General features: G+C 40.4%; 2 long non-coding RNA genes across 2 annotated transcripts in view; both read left to right on the top strand.

The window, feature by feature from the left end:
* Positions 1-2,358: 2,358 nt before the first annotated feature.
* Positions 2,359-17,532, top strand: part of LOC118546384 (uncharacterized) — a 39,695-nt gene continuing 24,521 nt past the window's right edge. The window contains exon 1 of the long non-coding RNA XR_013447875.1: positions 2,359-2,465. This is a non-coding gene — a long non-coding RNA (uncharacterized LOC118546384). The remainder of the gene's footprint in view (positions 2,466-17,532) is intronic.
* LOC144381735 (uncharacterized) lies at positions 9,995-16,091 on the top strand. Its single transcript, XR_013447515.1, has 3 exons — positions 9,995-10,185; positions 15,443-15,663; positions 15,933-16,091. It is a non-coding gene; the product is annotated as an uncharacterized LOC144381735 (long non-coding RNA).

Genomic DNA, 17,532 nt, shown 5'->3' with positions numbered 1-17,532 from the left:
GATTCGTGGGTGGCTGGGACTTGTACCCTGGGCCTCGTGTGAGGTCTGTGGATCCTGTGTGTCATTTCAGAAGTCATTTCAGTGTTGTCAGTTGCTCTCCTCGGGTATATTGTAACTGGCGGACTGAGCGGGCCACTTCTGATGTCTCTGGCAGGGATAATGAGGTTGTTTCAAGGGACAAGTTACTCCCAGATTTCTAGCCATCAACATGTGATATTCATATTTTGAGCTTAAATATGCTCCATTTGACCCAAAAGCAAAGATAAACCTTCCCTCAAATCCTAATAATTACCTAAGAACATCCAAGTGTTCTTAAACACTTAAACATCTCATTAAAATTCAGTGGAGACTTGAAAATGATTCTGATGGCATGACTTTTAGAAGAGGATTTAAAAATTGTTTAGAAAGAAAGCTTATTAACATGGTGGAACAACTTTATGACAATTTCTTAAGGGGCTTCGGTTCTCTCTTTGATGGGACTATTTTCTACTACCTCTTTAAATCTAACAGATTATTTCATTTTGTTTTATCTTTCCATACATTTTTATCTTAAAGAATATAATGAGATAAATAAGCAAAAGTACGTCTAAAATATTAGTGGGACTAGGACCACTGTGTGTCATATCGGACTATAAAATATATAGTGGCATTAAAAAATGATATTTACAAAGCATCTGTATTTTGAAGGGTAACAAAATACTCCCTCTTGAATTTGTGTGTGTTTCTCGTATATAGATAAGGTTCTTAAAATTCTAGCTTAAATAATCTTGGTTACAGAGAATGTCTCAATTTTTGATAATGCAATTTATCATATGAAAATAGTGTTACTGGTTTCTGGTAGAAATGAGTATTTTACACATGCCGATACTCTTGGTGTCTCCCTCAAAGTAAATCTATACTTGCCGGTAATTTTTGTGTTGTGATTGGAAAGAAGAGTTGGGAGTTGAAGGAGTGGTTATCCCTGGCACTCGCCTTTGTCAGGTTATAAGATCCCTTCTTTAGACTATTGGGAATCAATCAATAGACATGGCTGTAGAGGAACATAAGTAAATGGCTCCCTTTCCAAACCATGGAGCATCCAGAGACATGTTTTTAAAAAATTAATCATGACATATATATGATAATCATACCTCACAATTAAACATTTTGCAGATATATATCTCTGGCTTTCCTTAATATGTCCAACTCTTTAAGGCCATAGCAAAGCACAGGAATGATTAGCAGAATTAAGTTGTGTTCTGATTGCCCTCTTGGTCAATTTACCTAGTGTTAAGAGAGTTGGGGGTAAGAATGAGCTTATGTAAACTAATTTAACTCTGAAAAACAATCTTTTTTTTTAATGTTGCACCATTTGGTAGAAAAGGCACAGGCACAAGATTATTACTGAATTCCCTTCAAATCTTAAAATGAAGGCTCACAGTCTCTGTAAGAGAGCTATTTGCAGAGGCTCAGAGAGCCTCTGGGTTCCCACCCCCCACAGATGAGAGTTCTCTCCTGAATTACTTGAGTATTTGGGTTATTCCAGAGAATTTGTGTGAATTATGTAGGTTCTTTTCTTGTTCTCTGTTTAGATCTAGCCAACATCAAACGCGAAAGATTCTTTGTTTAAAAAAGCAGTTCTGCTTTCTGTGTTTTACAAGGTTGATATCCACATGATCATTTATCCAGTTTTTAAATTAGTTGTGCATGTGTCTTAATGTCTTAGAGGAGAAACAACATTCATGAGGGGTAGGTGTGGATATGGAATCCCAGAGCAAGCCCGCCGAAGGAAAAATCGTGGATGCGATCTCTATATCCAGCCTCCTATCCCATCATTACAGTTTTAAGTCCTGTTTTCACGTCTTGTGCTTTATTTTATCTAAAGTCTGATTGAGAAAGATAAATCGTGAGAAAACTGAGACATAAATCATCGAGACAAAAGAGAGTGTATTTTTAAAGACTTCTTGTTAAAAAATTCCACGGTCTCCCATTTCAATATTTAACACCCTTCATGCTTCATAGCAGACTCTCAAATCCAAATTTTGGGAAAAACATCTTTCCTTTCATATAAGACCCAGGTTCCTTGTTGGCAATTGCAAACATCACCTCTCCCTTGCCTTTCCTATATTTTGCTACAATGTGGGAGGTGTAACAAATGAATGCCATGAAACTCAAGTCACACTTAAGAAATACTCAAGTATTTCTGTCTCTCGGTCTGCCTGTTTGTCCATCTCTCAGTCTCTCCATATGGCTTTTGTGGGTTGTGCTCAAAATCTCAGCCTTGAGGTTTCTCTTTGGGGGGTTGGGAGGGAAATTAACTTCAGGAAATCTGGGATCACGTCTTTACAACTCGCAGACCCAAGGGAAAGAGGTGCTGGAGAGAGTTTATGAGTCTACACTGCGTTGGCGTGTGTGAGGAAGTGCTGAGATTTGCAGCCAACCAGAACACGAAGTGGGGGAGGATCAGTTCCCCAGTGGAAGGTAATGTGGTGCTATTTCCAGGGGGAGGAAGGGAATGCTGGAGACAGAAGTAACAGATGTCTTCTCTGAGCAGAAAACTAGAAATACCTAGTACATTATATGTTTGTGTCCATTTCTCTATGTCTGTACCTCTCTCTGTATCTACTTATCTATAAGTATGTCTCTATTTATGTCTATGTCTATGCCAATATCTGCATCTATGTGTTTCTACGAATGTCAATATCCTTACCTGTGTCTACAACTTTTGACTATGTCTCTATTTGTATCTTCACTGATGAGCGAAATAACTGATGAGTTATTTATTCTATAGCACTTTAAAATGGGTTTCTGTTAAGGATGATCCATTATGTGAATGTAGGCCACTGGATAAATATTTTTTGAATACCAGCAGTATACACAGTTGTAGGAATATAAAAAAATCAAGTTAAAGTGATCTTTGTCCTTTATGTCTTATTCTTCTCTCATCCATTAGAATATACGCTGCTTCAAAGTAGGTGAAATATTTTTACAACATTTTGCACGTAGTATGAAGATATTATTTGTTAACTTTCTCTTTATATGACATTAGCAGGAGGAATACTCCTGCAAGAAGATACATTACATTTCGTATAATTTGAAGTGTTTTTTGTATTGAAGCTATAAAATTTCTCACCTGAAATCTTTTCAATTTTTTGAAAGGTGGTGTTTTTAGCCATTGGTCTTCTTTTCACTGTCATGGATGATGCTATTCCTCTAGAAAATATTGTTAATTTTACTTGCTAAGATACAGATCATACAACTAACTTTTAAAGCCTGAGCCTGGTAAATAAGCTCAAGATTAATGCAGAAAAATATGACTAGGTAATAAAGATGTTTATGTAATGAACAGTTGTTTTATTGTATTTGGCAACGTGTTCTGAAATTTTTTTTATTCCAGAGAATGCAATACAGTTTAATTTAAAATGTTATATAGAATGGTTCAGATCTCTGGTCTAAAAGATGATTTATAATGATGAGATGAAAAACGTATCCATTAGTAACAGCAGTTTGATAGTAGGCCACATATTTACTTTTATTAATTTTTACTTTTTCATCTTAAAATGAATTAACCATCTTGATGGTTTGCTCTAGGGATAACTGTGTGAAATTATAAGTCAAAATGATTATGGTACAAGTGGAAAACAGAGTTTATGGCCTTTCCAAACACTTAAACTAGTTTCTGAAATAGGACCATATGAATTCTACTTCGGAAATGTTTCTTCATATCATGGTACCTCATACATTATAAATTCTGTGCTGCAATTGCATATGTAAAAATGAGACTCAGGATTTACTCACTTCCAACCACTATTGGTAGCAAATGAATGAAATATTCTTTAAACTCTCTTGTGAATAAAAAAAAGAAAGGGATCGTTAATTGAAGCATATAACCAATCCATGCCCAGGCTGGAGTGGATCTAGTCTCAGGGTAAATAAACCAGAGCCTGAAGGAGCTTCTGACCTCAGTCTGTCTATATATGTTGGTCTGTTCTGCTTTTCTATCTTTCAGTCTCCTCACTTGGCTTTTATATACGGTGCTCGAAGTATCAAATTTCAGGCTTCTCTTTGTGGTGGTGGTGGTGGTGGTGGTGGGGCTATTAACTCCGGGAAGTCAGGGATCAAATCTTTCCAACCCTCAGACCCAAGAGAAAGAGGTGTTTGTTGAGAGCTCATGAGTCCTCCCTATGTCTGGGTGTGGGAGAAGGTGCAAGATTTGCAGCCAACAGTGACATGTGGTGGAGGAAGGTCAGTTCTCCAGTGGAAGGTACCACGGTGCTATTTCCAGCAGGAGAAAAGGGATGCTGCAGAGACAGAAATGGAAGATGTCTAGTTTCAGAGAGGTAATACAGTTAAAATGAGGCCATTGGGGTGGGTCCTAATTCAGTATGACTAGTGTCCTTGTAAAAGGGAAAATTTGGGTATCAAGCCACACAAAAAGGGAAGATGATGTGAAGACACACAGGGACAGATGGCCATCTCCAAGCCAGGGAGAGAGGCCAGGAACAGATCCTACTCTTTCAGCACTCAGAAGGAACCAACCCTGCTGACACGTGGATTTCAGACTCCTAGCCTCCAGACCTTTGAGACAGCACATTTCTGCTGCTGAAGCCACCCAGCCCGTGGTACTTTGTTAGCCCTCCAGAACAAATACAGCCTTGAACATCTTAAATTTGTAGAGTCACTCAATAAAGATTAACATCTGTTTGTTCTCCTCTTCCTTCACCTTTTCCACCCATTGTCTTATAATCTGGAAAATTGTTGGCAAATTTTGTGTCCTTTCACCTTTTCAAAAGTGAAATAGGTTTTAAAAATATCAGGCTGCCTCACTACAGATCCAGGTGAGAGTTCAAGTTACCTAATAAGAAGGAGGAGGGCTAAAATGGGTTACTAATGGAAGAAACAATAGCTATTATCATAGATTAACATACTGGGTCTTAACTGAAACTTTATTAGGGAGACATAGAATCTTCAGAGTATAATTGCTAAGGAGGTAGGTTCTAGAGCAGACTACCTGCATTTTATTTTTTCTTTAAAGATTTATTTATTTATTTGAGAGAAATCGAGAGACAGACAGAGCATGGGGAGGCGCAGAGGGAGAGAGAGTCTTAAGCAGACTCCATGCTGGGTGTGGAGCCCGACACAGGGTTCGATCCCATGACCCTGAGATCACAACTTGAGCCAAAACCAAGAGTTGGATGCTTAATCGACTGCACCACCCAGGCACCGCTACCTGCATTTTAAATCTCAGTGTTACCATTCACTATGTAATCCTCAGTCACTTACATAGTTGTGATGTATCTCAGTTTCGTCTTCTGTAAAATGGGAGACAATAGCTGAATGCGATCTCAGTGTGTTAATAAACACAAAGTGTTCCAAACAGTGCGTGAACCATAGGAAGCTTCCACTACAGGCTAGCTTTTGTTAATTTATCTCTCTTACTCTCCAGGCTGTAATGGAAGGACTGTAGTGAATGTTCCAGGGTGGGAAAGTGTAGATCATCCTACCCCATAACACCCACCAGATAGTTACATTTCTAAATAGCATCACTGCTGCATTGACTTGGGAAATTAGCATTTTAAAGGGCTCTCCTACATACAGAAGGAGGCAGAACATTCCTGGGGCTGCTCATTGTCTCTCAAGGCATAGAAACACGACGATCTATTTCTCTCTTGGCTAAAACTTCTATACGAGCATCTCAGGAATTAACGGTAGGATTACCCAAGAAGCACAGTAAAATCATCTTTTCCCTGCCTCATTTATCCACGAACACAGCTCCGGCTGTAATTTGGGTTCTTTATCTTTAATGCCTGGGCAGCGGTAGAATGAATGCCCTTTGTACAGGCAACACACCTGGGAAATGCTGCCGGACGCTCCCTAATGAAAGCAGCGCATAGAACAAAAGGCAGGCTACGGGGTCTTCATAGAGACACCAGAAAAGCACCGGCTGTGCTTGTGATGATAATGGCAAGAAGGCCGCTCGTACCTGAACGTACCTTTTAGCAACCTGGTCTAACACACACATTTCTTACTCTAAACCGTTGCTTGATCAGTGGGACAATACTTTCACGGTAACCTTGCAGGAGGACAGCCTAACTCAGTGATATAACTGCCTGTGAAGTAATGTAGAGCTTCGGGATTGGTGCAAGTCAGGCAAAAAGTGGTTTATCATCCTTGGAAATTTTGCCTTAGTGTCCTGGCATCATGGAGATCTGTGTGGTCTGTTTTCCAAAATCTGAAAATTATTCTTATGTTTGATCTGGAAATAGGTGGCAAATGCGATGCATTCACGTGCGAGATTTTTTATGACTTATCCCAATCCTGTATATAGTGCGACATGGTGTGTCAATGACTGCTAATATACCACAGAACTCAATTTATTTGGTGTAGGGCTGCATTTCAAACGTATTCAAATTTTCATTTTTAATTTGCTTTAGATCCAGCCTTTCTCCTCTGTCCAAAGATAGGTCTGTGGGTCAAGCAAATCTGAACAGTAACTTAAAGCAATGCTCTCCCTTCAGCAAGTCTGTAGTTTCTCCCCTAAAGTCCCTGGTGTGGAGCTACGTAGAATAGCACACATGGTTCTTACATATGAATTCTGATGCCGCATGGGGTCTGCTCTGAAATCTAACTCTGCAGGGAGACCAAGTGATCAAGGCCAAGAAATCAGTCCCAGGTATGCCAGGAAAAGGGAAGAGATTTCTATCATTATGCAATTTATTCATTCGATTCTCTGTAATATTGTATATATTTTCATATTATATAAGATTATGAATAGCAAATCACTCTTAAAAATTACTCACGCTTCATACACTTCTACCTTAAATGTGGCATTTCTTTAGGCTTCTCACTCGTCACTTGTTTTCTTAAAATTTTCATTTTCACTTACACATGTATTTTTCATTTACACGTGAATGTTTTGCAATTTCTATCTTGAGCTGCAGCTCTGCATCTCCAACTGCTTCTTAAACAATCCACGCACAGCACATCCAGCAAAATCAATACCATTTGAGCTCCTCCTCTGAGCCAAGCACTCTGCTAGGCCCTGCTCAGATACAATGAGGAATTAGGCACGGCTCCTGTCTTTGTGAATCTCTAATAACCGCACAGAAATAGCTTCAATAAGGCATATTGGAATAAACAATGAATGAGTTTAACTAAGCATTCTCAGATCTGGGAGAGAGAGAACTTGACGTTTACCGGGGGGATTTGGGAAATACTATGGGACGAATAGGATGGAATGGGGTCAGACTTTGACAGATACAGGAAAGATGGGGAGGAGCTTTAGCAGAGGAATGAAGCTGAAAAACCAGCCCTGTCCAAGGAACAGTGAGAAAGACAAGAGTTGCAGCTGCCGCGGAGACTTGGGGGTTCTCAGGTGGGGTGGGAGGACCTGGGGGTGGGGTAGCATCAGATGAGGTGCAAAAGGTGGGGGGGGGGGCTCGCTCTCCCTTGGGGTGGGGGGGGCTTTGAGTGCCAGGTGGAAGAGGTTGGGCTTTGTTTGGAATGCAATGGAAAGACATGGAAAGTGTGTGTGTGTTAGTTAGACACGTCTGAGGACAGAGGGAAGGATGGACAGACTATAGGCAGAGAGACTGGTCACCAGGTCATTTCAGAGAAGGAAAGAGTTGAGTGTCAAGTGCACACTAGCACTCCCTTGCTGTGTAAACAGGGGCAGACCCTTAACCTCTCTGAGTGTTCTCCTTCAGTCTGTAATGTGGGGCTCAGAGAATGGCTGTGAGTTTTCAATGGGAGTGCATAGATGGTAGTCATTATGGTGGCTGGTGCATACTTAGTAAGCATTCCATAATTTTAGCTAAAATTTGTTGTTATTATTGGTATACCTACAGGTTTTGATAGGCTCGATTTAGTACAGGAAATATTTATTCACATAGCCATCTATTCAATCAATATATTATTCAGCACCTACTTTGGATATAATCATGAACAAAAAGTTTCTGACTTCTTGGAGGGTATGTTCCACTGCAGAGAGTCAAACAACAAACTGATGAATGAATAAACGTTATGTTGGGTGATGAGAGGTACTACGGACCATATGTCCTGGTTTGCCTGGAAAATTCCTGGTTTGTGTGTCACCTGTAGTAGTCATTAATAGTGCCTCCTTTCAAATAAAACAAAACTCATAGATGCTGAGTACAGATTGGTGGTCTCCAGAGGGAAGGGGGATAGGGGTATGTGTAAAATGGGTAAAAATAATCAAGAGGTACAAACGTGCATTTATAAAATAAGTAAGTGATGAGTATGTTATGTACAGCATGGTGACTGTAGTCAATAGTACTGTATTACCTATTGGAAAGTTGCTGAGAGAGTAAATCTGGAAAGTTCTCCTCCTAAGAAAAAAATGTCCTGTAACTCTGTAAGGTGATGGGTGGTAACTGGATTTAGTGTGGTAATCACTTTGCCATATATAATATACTGAATCATTATGTCCTATACCCCAAACTGATCTAATGTTATATGTCAATTATACTTCAATTTAAAAAAAATTTTAAAAATATATCCCTCCTTTCAGCTGCATAAATATCTCTTTGGCTGGTAACTGATATGGTCATTCCAGACAGAATAAATAACTGAGGAGAGCAAGGGGTGGGGGGGGGGGAGGAAATGCTGACACAGGTCTGGGGGGATCACCATTTCATAATGGTTAGTCAGGGAGGGTCTCACTATCACAGTGTCCTTTGAGCACCGATCTGAAGGGAAAAAGTGCAGCATGTGTATATCTGAGAAAAGAAATATCCAGGCAGGGGCAAGATCTCTGAGGTGAAAGCATGTTGGGCATGATTGAGGACTAGTAAGGAGGCTGGCAAGGCTGGAGATGAGTGAGGTCAGAGAGGCCCAATCACCTATGTCCTTTGGGGCCACAGCAAATACATTAAGGACGTTGGCTTTCGTCTGAATGAATTGGAAGCCAATGCAAAATTGGACCAGAAGAGTCACATGCACTAACACATTGTTAAAGGATCAGCTGTGCTGGTAAAGGTGGAAGCAGAGACGTGAATTGGGACAATGTGGCAATACCTGGGGGAAGAGATGAGGGTTGTAGGAAGCAGGGTGGTAGCAGTGGAAAGGGTTAAAAATGCACATCTTTTGAGAATATAACTGACAGAATTTGCTATGGGTTGGATGTGAGTGGAGAAGAGAGAAGGCATAAGAAAGACTCCATGATCCTGGGCCTAAGCAACTGGAGGAATAGAGTTGCCATTTAAAGAGATGGCAGAAAGGCTACAAAAATACTGATTTGAAGGGGTATGTGCACCCCGATATTTATAGCAGCATTATCAACCATAGCCAAACTATGGAGAGAGCCCAAATGTCCATCCACTGATGAAGGGATGAAGAAGATGTGGAATATTACCCACCCATCAAAAAGAATGAAATCTTGCCATTTGCAATGACACGGATGGAGCTAGAGTGTATTATGCTGAGCAAAATAAGTCAGTCAGAGAAAGTCAAATACCACATGATTTCACTCATATGTGGAATTTAAGAAAAGATTAACATATGGGAAGGAAGAAAAAAAAGGAGAGGGAAACAAATCATAAGAGACTTTTAACGATAGAGAACAAACTGAGGGTTGATGGAGGGAGGTGGGTGGGGGATGGGTTTGATGGGTGATGGGCATTAAGGAGGGCACTTGTGATGAGCCCTGGGTGTTGTATGTAAGTGACGAATCACTGAATTCTACTCCTGAAACCAATATTGCGCTGTATGTTCACTAACTAGAATTTAAATAAAAACTTGAAAAAGAAAAACAAACAAACAAAAAGCAAACAAACAAAAAGGATGGCCAAGAAGCAGGAGGGCAAAATTCGGTGATAAGGAGGGAAATTGGGAGCTTGATTTTATTAGATCTCTATTACAGGTCCAAGGGGAGGTATAGAGTAGGCAGTTGGATTATATGAGTTTGGAGCTCAGGAGAAGTCCAGCTGGAGATATAAATTTGGCAGTCTTCAGAATCTAAGTGGTATTTAAAGACACAGGGCTGCATGACAGCAGCTATGGGGTGAGTATAGTCAGAGAGGAGAAGGGGTCCAAGGACTGAGTCTGTGTCTATCCGCCTCAGAGGCTGGGATGAAAAGGAGGAACCAGTAAGAAGGAGGACCAAGATGGTGGTGTTCCAGCGGCCAAGTGAGGGATAGACTTCAAGGAGGGGGTGAAAAGCTGCGTCCAATGCAACGGATAAGGCAGGTGAGTGACAACATGGAGCTCACTCACAGGATTGGTTTTGGTGTGGTGAAATGAGTACCAAATATATGCTAAATGCTGCAGGCATTCCGATATAATTTCTCATAGTATTTAATTTCCACAGCCCATTCTCGTCTCCTAACCATTCACCTAGAATTAGTAATCAGGAGTCATTGGGCGGGTTCTTTAAGGTAGGCATAATTTTAGACACTGGGAAGATAACGGCTTATTTTTTTCTGAAGAGCTCCAGGAACGAATTCTCTACCCACCCCGCCGCCCCCACCCTCCCACGCCAGCCATTTCTGCGTTTGATCAACCTGAAGTTGAACATATTTTTTTTTTTTCTTTACATTTAACTGGACTCTATCTTTAGGCCCATTTCGTCCTGTCAGGTCCTCTGCCAATATGGAGAGCAATCAATCACCATCACTTTCATAAGAATGCCCTTTGTGTACTTGGGACTAGTAATCATATCACCTCTTAACCTGCTCTTCTTTAGGATGAACAAAGCTGCTGCCTTTCATCTTTACTTAAAGGTCCTACTTTTACCCTTTTCACGTGTATGAAGATAGCATATTAAGTAAGTAGGGGCTTCTCTAGGCCTTCTTGCTCCCTAGTCCTGCAGACACATTTTTTTTAATGATATTTATAATCCACGGGCATCCCTTGACCTAGGAGAGGCAAAAGAATGAATTTCTCTGGATCTTAGATTCTATCATAGACCTGACCTTAGCAGTGTGTACACCCAAGAGTGTGTGTATGTATGTGTGTGTTTGTGTGCTAGCAGTGAAGAGAGAGGGAGGGAGGGGGCAGGGAAAGAAAAGGAGAGAGAGAGAGAGAGGACAAGAAAGCAAGAAAGCACCTGACTCACAGTTTAGCTCAAAGAGAATCACTTCACTTCTGGTGGCTGTTCGCCAGCCAGTGTGGTTGGCTGGTTGCTGTCATTTATTAGCAAGATTTCGGATTTCAGTATACCTGTATGTCCTTGAAGTGTCTGAAGGATTTGTCTTGCTTCTAAAACAGATAACGAACGGGAGCTTTATCGGAGGAGCTTGGCTTCCTGTAACTGCTCTTCAGTTTGTCCTACTTCCAAAACACTCTGTGTCCATCCCCCAAGTCTGAACCTTTGGGCCATCACGAATAGTGACAAGTGGGCAGAAACACAACCTTAGAAGGAAAGTACTCCAGATCTTAGGTGCTTCAGAAAGCCAGTGGTCCTCAGTAGGGATATTACAACGTTATGGCTGAACAGGGGTCTCCAGCTCATGAAGCTTTTGTCAGTCGCAGAGCATTGTTCAGTTGGTTGAGATTTCACAGATTTTACATCTTTTGACGTTACTTATACCCCTTGCATTTAATTCCATTTTGGCCACTCATCTTGGCTAGCCCACTGATAGGTTAATCAACATCTAGGGTTTATAAACTATCTGACTTTAGTTTTTCCATATGTAACTTGGAGTATCCCATAACTGTGAACCGGAAATGCACTTTGATATATGTTAAGAAAAATTAGGTCTGTACAACGAGATGCTTTATTTGTGTGAGCAATCCACACAGGATAAGAAACTAAGGCACCTTACAAAGAAGATTTATAATTGTTTGGCAGCACCCTAATTGAATGCCCCAATTGTATCTGTGTCTGCAATCGCTGATGTGCTGATCTGATTCGATATTCTGAAGCCTTGATTTTCTCAAAGGTTAAAGCTGAAAATAAAAGCAACACTGCTTTGTAATGTCTATTGATCCTGAGTTTATAATAATGTCTTTGGCATTGTGGGGGAATCGTTGCTTATCCTGACAACCACAGCTTGCTTTTAGTTTTAGCTACCGAGGCTATTAAATGGGCAGGTGAATGTTCTCTGGAATGTTCTTCTTCCAAATGATGCACATTTAACTACACAAAATATAATAAAATGCTAGACCTCCGTGTCAGAAATTCACAGTGGCAAGAGGGAGAGAATCCAGCTCCACTGTTCTTATCTCACTCATGCTGACTGCAGAGGCCTCTGAACAGCAGGGAGGCAGAAATGAAATTTATCACTAGATAAGCCTTCCGAGATAAGGGTGATGGTATATCTAGTAGATGGTATTTTCCAGAGGGCCTCTGGGTGAGGCTCCCAGACCCTAGAATCACCACATTTCTCCCTTGCTGAGCCTGGAGCTGAAAAATAGCAAAGCATGCAATGGTGCACAAATGTGCACTGAAATTTTTAAAAATGTTCACTGACCTTTAGGGAGCTTTCATGCTTTTTAAGAATCTACTGACCTACAGGCAATTTACTGCACATAAATGCCTAGTTTCTGCTGGGAATTCAGCTTTGGGCTTTTGCCTGCTGCTTCTCTCCTTTCCTCCTTTCTTCGAGCAACCATGCTCTGCAGCAAGACCCCAAGTGTTTCAGCCTACAGGGAGAGCATGGGACTAGCCTCTCTGCCTGGGCTGGCTCCGGACCGCTGTTTGCTTGCAAACATTCAGTTACCAGCAAATGTGGAGTCAGCTCTGCTTCTGTTCCACTTAATTTTCTTCACCCCATGCAGTGGGCTTTTCTCTTCTGCTGCCCCAGCTGTTCTGGCTTTTCCCAGGATGGCAGAGTCCGCCCCAGCTGCAATCTGCACTTCCTACAAAGTTCCTTAGTCGCCTCCTTGACCTCAGCTTCCCTGCTTAGATTTTTCATTTCCTGAGCCTTCCAAACCAGCCCTGCAAACTTTGTTCTGGCAGCCGTAGCCCCAGCAGCAAATGACAACAGCATTGACGGAAACAACGGTGTGGCGTTGACTCAGGAGTCAGACCCGGGTTCAAATTCTGCGTCTTATCGTTACCTGATACAAGATGCTTAACCCTTCTGATAGCCTTGGTTTCTTTAAAGAGAAGGATGATACCAGTCTGTTGGAAGGATGAATTACAATGATATGTGCTACTTCTAGTCCATAATAAGCCCCTCCTAGCATTAGTATTCACCTGTTTCCCTTCCTGAAAGTATACTCTGCTCGAGGTCATGTTCCGGGGTCAGTACACAAATGTACAAGATAAACAGCCACCCTGCTTCACGGGGCTTCTAAACTATTGGGCGGTTTGAGCCTAAGTGTGAGAAAAGTTAAGACCTGTTCCAGGGTTTAAATGAAGTCTGAGATGTAACAATGGGAGAAAAACCACAAGGTAGAGATGATTGATGAATTAATGTGAAAGACGGTGCGTTGTAAGAATTCACTATCAAGTCAGAGTTTGTGGGAATGATGCAATCTGAACTGGGTCTTCAAGACGAGTAGAAGTTTAATGGAATGGAGGAGGGCATGATGGGCAGAAACAGGACTGAACAAATGTGTGGAGTCGGGGAAGTGCAGGTGTGTGGGGAACAGAGAGTTCCTATTTTGGCTGGAGCGTAGAGTTAGTTCTGCAATGGTGGGAAAATTAGCTGACAAGAAGTGTTGGGACCGGGGTCTGTGCCAGATTTAGCAAATACAAATTTAAGATGCCCAGTTAAATGTGAATTTCAGATAGACAACAAATATTTTTTTTTTTTAGTCTAGCTATGTCCCAAATTCTGCACACTTATAAAAAAAATGTTTGTGGTTTAATCTGAAATTCAAATTTATCTAGGCATCCCACATTTTATCTGGCAATCCGATGTTAAACACCAAGCCAAGGATCCTGCCCTTGACCTCACATCACTGAAGGTTTTAAAGAGAGGAGTGAATGGATTCATAAAGCATTTTAACAGAGATAAAGTTGATGAAATGCCAGAATGGCTTAGAGAGAGAGAGAGAGAGAGAGACAGCAAGCTTAGAGGCAGGAAGATTGGCCCAGGGGGTGTATTCTTCCCCACTTTAAACCCTTACTCTCTTGTACATACATATAATTCTCCTAATAGCTTAACGGCCAAAGATGTATTTGTTTTTTTTCTGAAATTTAGAAAATTATGGAATGTGAGGATGCTGGATGAAAGTTTAGTGCTTCACATGGAGATGTTTCTAATTAACATCAATCCAGGCTCCAAGGACTATTAATACAGCCCATAGCGAGCTGGCATCAGGAGCCCCTCATGTATCATCGGTGGAGGGGGATCATCCCCAGCTCTTTCTAGAATTCCGTCTGTGACTCTTAGTGATGAGCATGTTTCCTGGAACACTACTGCTTTGTTTTGATTTAGAGTCTACAAAGACAGGAAGAAGTTTAAATTGTAATGCTCTCCTTGGATATTTCTATAGACCAACTTAGAAAACACTAGCACATAATTTTTATTCATTTTTAGAGATTTATCTGGTTGCCATGTAAAATTAGGTTTCCATATTGAATGCTTTTTTAACTCTCTCAGTAGAAGAAAACAGATCTTTAGGTTGTTTTGTTTTGTTTTGTTTTTGTTTTTGGATAAAGGAATTTCTAAGGTTATGATTTTTAAGACAATTTTCAAAATGGATTTTTTGCTTTTTATCAAATTTATCAAATTTGATCTAATTTGCTGAAATTCAGCCTGTTGAAAATAATAATATTATACATCTTATTGATGGTTTGATTATTTGCTCAAGCTATTTTACTAAATACTTTCACTGGAAGAGAAGGGACCCAGGGAACTCTTCCAATCCTGAAATTGAGTTTAGAAGATTCTGAAAATATGTATGTGTATGAAAATCTTTCTTTTTCCATTGATTAAATAAGAAGTTAAAATATGTATTTGCAGAATCCTACTAATTATATAATCATCCAAATGCTCACCTTTGTCCTCTGGTGCAAAGACAGGTAGATATTAATATCAGATGCTCTGATCCTATGGCCAGTTGAGATTTTATGCTCAAAACATTTTAATGAGGACACTAGGTGCATATGCCTGCAATCACTTTTTTTTTTAGAAGTCCTGGTGACTCTTACTTTAGTAATCAATAAGCAGTCTTTGCTCCTCAGAATCAGAAGTTTGGGGTGGCGTTAGGCAAATTGTTTTTAGCATGTGATGCTTTCTCACATAGAGACACTTAATGTGTGTCCCCAAAGAGACATTATTCTTTAACTGCTTACTTTATCTTCCGAAGGCAGTGTTGTTTCTTGAAAAGAGGACATTCAGATGCAAAGATGCAAATGACAGAAATGCGTCTCTATTTGATTCTTAGGCTAAAAGTCAACCAAGGAAACCTAATCAGTAAAAAATGCATGCAGACCATGTAGAGACTCATTCTACAGGATTAATCTAGGTCCATCAGTTCAGAATATGAGCTCTAGATCACGGTGATAGCCAAGTGTGTGAAGATGCTGAGGCAGGTCTCATTGCTGCAGGGGCTTGCCCGTACTGAATGCTGGCCATGGATATGTGCTTCTCATCACTCAGGAGACAGCAGGGATGAATCTGTTCACCAGGGAAACACCTTTCCCAGTTGCTGTGCTCGGAGCTCAGGAATTTGAGACCAAGTGGCCAGAATCATCTGATGGATGTAAACTAATCCTTTGAGTTTCATTTTGGTTGAAGATTTAGCTCCTTAAATGAAGGAGTTAGAATCGTGAGTACCATTCTCTGTCTAGTTGGAATCCTTATCTTGCAGTTACTAAAGAAAATTCTTGAGAACCATGCAAATGAATTCGAGTTTCAGAAAACTGGCCTTCCCTCCAAATCCCATTTCTAATTCTATAGATTAGTTTTGGAATTATTTTTGAAATGCTGTTCAACTCTTTTGACCTTCTTCACCCCAATTTAATTGTCTCAAAACCTTGGATTGGTTTTACCCGTATTTACCAGTGTTGAATCCTCTTATTCTCTTTCCCTCTACAGAATGAGATAATGTACATAAGTGCCTGTAGCAAATGCACACAAGAGTTGCTCCATGTGGATTCCCATGAAAGCTAAAGCAAGAAGGATAAGCAGGGCAGTAGTCTTGGTTTTTTTTTTTTTATCTCATTCCCAAATTCTTCCCAAATTTTGACTTACGGGCCGTTGCTTAACTTTCATGACTACCTAGGTTTTGTTCCCCTGGCTTATGTTTCTTCTTTCACGCCCTCAAAAAATATATATATATGTGTGTATTATATAAACAGATATGTATTATATAAACTTTCAAGTTAGTTTTATTGCAGACTAGGTATGCTCAGATAAGTATTAGAGAAAAGCTTCCGTTTGGCTTAGGGGTAAGAAGATCAACATTTCCTTTCATGTAGAGAAGGGTTCTAAAGCCTACTTTCTGTTATCTTCTTAAATAATTTGGGATAATCGAGTCTTTCAAAAAATAGACCTAGTGCCCTTTGCCTGGGGCTAGCAAAAAACCTTTTTTGGAGATGAAGTAGCTTGCCTTTTTTTTTTTTTTTTTTTAATCCTTATTATATAAGCCGAGGGTCTTTGGGAGAAGACAGGCTGCTGTGCACATGCTTTTTTTCTTTCCTTCCTTAAGATGGATGACCCACCAAAATTTGCCAAAAATATGATTCTCATACGCATTTCCATAGGATTGAGAATTCTATAAATTGTTGGGTAACCTGTTAGGGTTCTCCAACTCTGGCCGTCTGCCACATGCACTGAGGGCAATTTCATGAAGACAATGCATTAAAAAATTAGTTACTCGATGCCAACTAAGATGCTACTTGACCCAGCCAAGAAGTCAGCCACGTTATCCGTGAAAGTCATTCCATTAGCATGTAGAGCAACACTGATTTTTATAGGAGATGAAGTTAAATGTGTCATGCTCCTGATAGAGGAAGCCGGGCTATGTTGGATTAGCAAGGATAGTTCTCCGAGGAGATGAAGATGAAGCTCGGGGTAGCAGCCAGAAGGATGGTGGGAAGTGATAAGAGACCGGCCACTGTTGAAACCAAATGGGAGTCTGGATAAGTTGAAGAAACCTACAGGAGACCCAGAGGGAGGTTTGCCGCATAGAGGAACCCAGAGCTGTCCAGGACAGGTGGCGTCCTGGTATGCCAACACCCTTCCTCAATCTGATAATTAAAAATGTGCTAAACAAAAAGCCTTCTATTTAAAAAAAAAAAAAAATCATCCCTAAAAGCCCAGGAATCTTCTCTTTGGATTGGATCCTTTTTAAATACAGGAAAATATTGTTGTTGCAAATGAATGCATAAATATTTCAAAACTTTAAAAGCTCCTAGAACCTATTTAAATGATTGCTTGTCAAATGGGTATATCTTTTGTCTCTAGATCATTCCTACAGGCTAAACCAAAGGATGCCTGTATTAATTCCCTTTTGTGAAAACAGCATCCAAGTGTTTTACAGAGTGTATGACTGTGGTGCTGTAGAATCCGCTAGTTTAACATCATTCCCCGAACTAATGCAGCACAGATTGGAGTTTCTGGAGTAAAGGTATCTTGTGTTTACGTATTTTACTATTTTGGCACAAAATGGCTTTTGTTGTGATGGGAAGCGGCA

The sequence above is a fragment of the Halichoerus grypus genome, chromosome 5 (genome assembly GCF_964656455.1).
Source record: "Halichoerus grypus chromosome 5, mHalGry1.hap1.1, whole genome shotgun sequence".
Taxonomy (NCBI): Eukaryota; Metazoa; Chordata; class Mammalia; order Carnivora; family Phocidae; genus Halichoerus; species Halichoerus grypus.
The sequence above is the reverse complement of the archived record's forward strand: the minus strand, read 5'-3'. Positions and strand labels throughout refer to the sequence as shown.